This window comes from Lissotriton vulgaris, chromosome 9 (assembly GCF_964263255.1).
Source record: "Lissotriton vulgaris chromosome 9, aLisVul1.2, whole genome shotgun sequence".
NCBI lineage: Eukaryota > Metazoa > Chordata > Amphibia > Caudata > Salamandridae > Lissotriton > Lissotriton vulgaris.
Genome location: NC_141697.1, coordinates 351975443 through 351982016, shown reverse-complemented (window position 1 = coordinate 351982016; position 6574 = coordinate 351975443).

Genomic DNA, 6574 nt, shown 5'->3' with positions numbered 1-6574 from the left:
CGGTACAGGCGCGCGAAGCGCGTGAAGAAAAACGGAGCAAGGCTCCAACACAAGCGCAGCAGCGCCACCAACGCGGTTGTTCCGCCGACCCAGGAGCGGGTCCTCAAAGCGCGAAGCGCGCGCAGCCCTGCATAACACAATGAGGTGAAAAATCGGCAAATAAACGGCAGCGCCGTATACAAATACACCAATGAGGTAAATTCAGCAATCTATGCATATAGAAACAAATAACACTCGTTTTGTAAAGAATAAACACTGTTCAATCAATGTGAGAATAATGGGAGCAGCACTTATCTCTTGCTGTGAGCAGCAAAGAAAGAGGAAGCTGGGACTATTACCAGGGCTCTTGTAGGGCTAATGAGGCGTGGCTTGGGCCAAGCATGATGGTTAATGTAGTTTAAATTGATAAACTGTATGTTTATTGGCTGCTGTGAGTTTTACAGTAAATGAAAGAGAAGCATAATCTGAAGCCTCCGGTCCTGTAATAGAATTATCTTAGATACTTTGAATATTGCGTCTTAGGAAAGTAGAACCAGATCAGAATATGAAAAGCAGAGCTGAGAGCAAACAGGACATTGTGATATTGGGGCAGTTGTTGAAGTGTAACTTACCAGAGTCCACCCCCTCTCTATTCCTGACAAGCACTCAGTATGCAGGATGGCCAACACCTTCTCCTCTCAGGGTAAGAGTTGCAATGGTGCCCTGCGAGGGCCACCACCAGTCCTTGGAGTGTCCAAGTAGTGGCTGTTGTACTTGGTGTGGACTCTCAGCCTGATGTCATTCCACCTCTTCCTAATGTCTCCCTGTGTTTGCAGGGTGTCACCAACAGCATTCACTCTGTTGGCTATCCTGTCCCACATTTCTATTTTCCTACTGATAGGTGTATGCTGGACTGGGGACCCAAGAATGTGTGGCTCTACTCTAATGATTTCATTCAACATGACTGTCACTCTTGCTCAGTAAAGCTAGTTTATTTTGCAGGCATGGTGAAAAAAACAAAAAATGTGGAGAAGTGTGGTTCAATGGTTAGAGCGGCAGACCCTGATGCAGAGGTCTAGCCTGGGACCAGGGTTCAATTCCCCGCCTCGGCGGGTCTTGGGCTCAAAATTCCACGGACCTGATAATTCTTGCCTCGGTGCCTATTCCAATCATGGAGTCCCACTCTGCAACTCTGGGCAATAGCTTGCTTAATCTCCACAACAGCCCCCACAACGCTAAGGATGCCTGGCCTCCACCTTGGGGGTGCCCAGGAGGGAAAGCCAGGATGGGTTCCGCAGCGGTATTCGTACAAGCGCCTTGAGACCCTTGCGGGTGAGTAGTGCGCTATAAATGTAAATGTCAAGGTATTTGTAGAGCGCACTGCCACCAAGCGGTTTCCTGGCGCTATAACTCAGACCGCTGTGGAACCCATCCTGGCTTTCCCTGTGAGGCGTCCACTCCTGGGCACCTACAGCGCTGTTGGGGCCGTTGTGGAGGTTAAGCAAGCTATTGCCCAGAGTTGCAGAGTGGGACCCATGGTTTAGAATAGGCACCGAGGCAAGAATTGTCAGGTCCGAGGAAATTGAGTCCAAGACCCGCCGAGGCGGGAAATTGAACCCAGGTCCCGGACCAGAACTCTGCATCACGGTCTGCCGCTCTAACCATTGAGCCACACTCCTATATCTGTATCAATTTACATTTTTTTTAAGGACAAACAAGTGATAGAGGTAAAAAGGGGACAACAAAATTACAAGTGGTTGAGAGTGCTAAATGTGAAGACGAAAAGAGATGTGCCTTATCTAAAAAGTGCAGTAAAGGGCTGTCTGTCTTGCTGTGCTGCAGTTTGGAAGCAAAAAGATGCTGGTCAGGGTTGGGGTGGGTTTTATAGTGTGATTTGCAGGCGTGTTCACTTGTCAAGACACATCAAGTGTGTAGCTTTTGAATCCATCCAATGGTCACTGTTTTTATATATTTTGTTGTCGTATCTCGCAGCGGTCAACCGCTGTTGGGTAACCTCTGTTTTTTGAGCATTGTTGTGAGACAGCAAGAACAACTGTGTAGTCGAATCTGGTGGCATCGCTAGACACCCTGCTGACATTGTAGACCACTGCAGTCCATTTGGGTAGAACGCCGTGGCTGCGGTCCGCGTTTCAGACCATTGCCTTGATAATATCCTGCTATATGCAGTGTTTGCACTTGGTCACTTTAACTACTATGTTACTCTGTAGTCGAGTCCCCCACATATGTTATGAATGTAGTAGTTTGTCTGGGTTTGTGTGAGTATGGTTTGAATGGTGATGTGTGAATCTGGTTTGTATTTCTCTACCTGGGTTTATATTGTATGTTATAATTATTGTCTTTATTCTATTAATTATTGTCTTTATTCTATATGTCAGTCAGTCAAAAATTCTTTATTTCGGCAGAAGTCATAAAAGAAGCAGCAAGAATAAAACATTTAGCAATATTTAAAAACATTAAAAACCAGGGAAATTCAATTTTTACAAAAGTGAAAGAAATAAATAATTAAAAAATCATCCCGATTTTAAAATTTCTGACCTTTCCCACCACATACGACACAACAACCTGGAAATTGCAAATACAATATGCAATCCATATTTGTTTTTAAAAGTCTATAGACTTCCTTGCAGTGCCCAGAGCCCAAGTTCTTGCACAAGTTTATAAGCTCTTTCCGACGTATTTTGCCATATCCTTGGCAGAAAAGAGCACGTACCGGTCAGTGTCCTCCTTGGCTGGACAAGCAGGGCAGCCCAGGTCGCGCCCGGGTACCCATTGATTTGTGTATGCATTGAGCGGGAGACAACCATATCGAAACAGTAAATAGAGTTTCCTAGCCAGAGTTCGATAAATAACGTCAAGTACAGTCTCCAACATGTATGTACATTTCACATCTAGGAATAAAGACAGCCTGGAGCCAGCCCTATGAATTAGATACAAATTACCCATCTGAATATCCCAGTATCTTCTTATCAGGAATTTCCTGGTAATGCTTACACAGGCCAATCTGGGGTTCTCCCACAAATCACAAAATCCTAGAGCGATCAAACAGTTTTTAACATACATGAGCCATGGAAACTTCCAGTTCCCCGAAGTGCTAAGAATCTCCTCTAGCTCAGTTCTATACTCAGCGAGTTCCAGGGTAGCCCATATCCTTCGCCAAAAAAGAAGTGGTCTACATCCTATAACCTGGGTGATTGGTCTTACTCCTAGGTCCATGCGGAGAGGGAATAGAGGGGTGCTCACCGGAGGACCAACGATTTGTCTTAGAAATTTATTTTCGGTGATCAGCATTGGATTATTATTGTAGTGGCCCCATATCTCAGCACCATACAGTGACGCACTTGTCACCTGAGTTTTGTAAATCTCTAAGACGGGGCTCATGGGTTTGTGATGGGCATCCCTAAAAACTTTGGCCAAGCCCCCCGAGATTTGGGTTAGTCTAAGATTAGCCTTTGTGACTTGGGGCCCCCAAGTCATTTTTTCATTTAGGGTGACCCCTAGGTACTCAAATACGCGAACCCTCTCTAGGGGTGAGCCATTCAGGCAGGGGCCAGAATGAAGCAATTTCCCGGGGTTTGAAAACCATATATTTGGTTTTTGTACGTTTATCTCCAACCCCCTATCCTTACAAAAAAGTGAAAATTAATCCATTATTCTTTGGAGCCCCATAGGGCACTTAGACAGGAGTAGCATGTCATCAGCAAACATCAACGCTGGTACACGACCCCGAGCAACTTCGGGGCATCTATGTTCTTGCATTGGCTCAGGGCGCGCACCAGGCCGTTGATGTAAATACAAAATAAGGTGGGGGCCAGGACGCACCCCTGTCTAACTCCCCTATTAACTGAAATAGGGATGGTGAGGTCTCACCCTTTTCTATACCTAATTTTGGCATAGTTTCCTGCGTGGAGCCAAATGATGATCTCTAAAAGATATGGGGGTATCCCAGCTCCCACAACACTCTCCACAAGGTCTCACTGGGAACCATGTCAAAGGCACTCCTCAGGTCCACAAAGACCAAATAGAGGCTCCCCCTCCGCTAATACTGATTTCCAATGGAGGAGTTGGAGCCTAAATATCTGGTCCATAGTCGAAGTTTTGGATCTGAACCAAGCCTGTAGATGGGACATTATTTTGTTTTCCTGCAACCAGGTCTGGACTCGATCAAGAATGATCCTTGCGAAGGCCTTATGAGATATGTCTATTATACTAATAGGTCTATAGTTGTAGGGCTGAAAAGGACAGCCCTTCTTAAATACCGGAATTACCTCAGCCCCCAGCCACGAGTCAGGTAGGTTCATCCCTTTTAGAATGGCATTAAAAATCAACCACATGCAGGGGGCCCAAACTTTAGGCTCTTTTCTATATAGCTCTCCAGGAACATTGTCAAGCCCTGCAGCTTTTCCTATAGGAATTTTTTTAATTACAGTTTCTATTTCAGTAAGGGAGATTTGAGGAGAATCTATATCTATGGTAGGGAGTGTGAAGGGAGATGATACTACCATAGAACCATTGTCTGCTGGTTAAGCATGGGCGGAAAATCCGTTATGCTCACGGATTTTGCGGATTTTCGGGAAATTTGCAATCCGCGAGATTTGCGAATTTCCCGCAAAATCCGCAAATTCGCACGCAGCGGATTTCTTTTGCGGTGCGCGGCGTTGGTGATACAATTTTTGCGGCACGCCGCATTTATCATCGTTTGCCGAGTTGTTTTTCTTGATATTTTGCGAGTGCTGCGCCATTTTGGATCTTGCTGTGTGATCCCGCGGGAATTTGGCGAGCGCGATTACGTCATCGCCGCTTGCCAACTTGCACAGCGAGAGTTTGTCAACGCGAGTACGACAAGATCACGTCTCGCGGTACTTCGCAATTGCGAGATTTGAGATGCGGCGAGCAGCAACAATCTCGCACAAGCAAAAATATAAAATTTGCAATTCTGCACAAGAAATCCACCAGCAAGCAGCATAAACCTTTTTGAAATGATGATTTTTATCTGAATAACTCCTTAGGTTGACATTTGCCTGCACTTTTTTAGTGAGGAGTCCATTTTGGGGAGGGGGGGAGGGGGGTGGGAGGAAGGAAGTGCCCTACAGTCTTCAACTTCCTGTTCCTGTCCAGCAGGCTCCTCCCAGTGCTTTGTCCATCTCCTGGTCACTTTTCATTTGGATCTGGAGCTGGAAGGATTACTTTTTGTGGATGCTGCTGGATATTTGGATTTGAGGCCTTTTTGACTTTCTTTGGATCACTGTTAGATTAGAAATTTTACAAGTAAGTTTGTTTGGGGCATTACAGTTGCTGCAACTAAAATTTTGGAATTTTCGATTTTTGGGCTGTTTTGGGGCCTTTTGCCCAGGGGTATTCAGTGGTGGGTGGACTGAGTCTTTCTGTGGGTTGTCTTGAACTTAAACATCATGGAGGGCATGGATGGATTGGGATTGTGCTGATTTTTCAGTGATTTTCGTTTTTTGGGGCTGTACTTGTGGCCTTTTCACCAGAGGTATTTGATTCTAGCATGGGCCTAGTCTTTCTGTGGGCTGTCTGGAACTTAAACATCATGGAGGGCATGGATGGAATGGGATTGTGCTGATTTTTCAGTGATTTTCGTTTTTTGGGGCTGTATTTGTGGCCTTTTCACCAGGGGTATTTGAGTCTAGCAGGGGCCTAGTCTTTCTGTGGGGTGTCTTGAACTTAAACATCATGGAGGGCATGGATGGAATGGGATTGTGCTGATTTTTCAGTGATTTTCGTTTTTTGGGGCTGTACTTGTGGCCTTTTCACCAGGGGTATTTGAGTCTAGCATGGGCCTAGTCTTTCTGTGGGGTGTCTTGAACTTAAACATCATGGAGGGCATGGATGGAATGGGATTGTGCTGATTTTGCAGTGTTTTTCGATTTTTGGGGGTGTTCATGGGGAGGGACAGGCCATGTGGCTGGGGGCCATTTTGAGTGCTGCTACAGGCCCTGGCCATGTGCTGGGAGGCAAGTGGCCATTTTGAATGCAGGTATTGTTGTTAGGCCTGCAACCATTTTGCCTACTTTTCAACCTTTATGCCCAGGGGTAGTGAGTCTTGCATGGGCCTAGTCTTTCTGAGGGTTGTCTTGAATTTAAACATCATGGAGGGCATGGATGGATTGGGATTGTGCTGATTTTTCAGTGATTTTCGTTTTTTGGGGCTGTACTTGTGGCCTTTTCACCAGGGGTATTTGAGTCTAGCATGGGCCTAGTCTTTCTGTGGGCTGTCTTGAACTTAAACATCATGGAGGGCATGGATGGAATGGGATTGTGCTGATTTTGCAGTGTTTTTCGATTTTTGGGGGTGTTCATGGGGAGGGACAGGCCATGTGGCTGGGGGCCATTTTGAGTGCTGCTAGAGGCCCTGGCCATGTGATGGGAGGCAAGTGGCCATTTTGAATGCAGGCATTGTTGTTAGGCCTGCAACCATTTTGCCTACTTTTCAACCTTTATGCCCAGGGGTAGTGAGTCTTGCATGGGCCTAGTCTTTCTGTGGGTTGTCTTGAATTTAAACATCATGGAGGGCATGGATGGATTGGGATTGTGCTGATTTTTCAGTGATTTT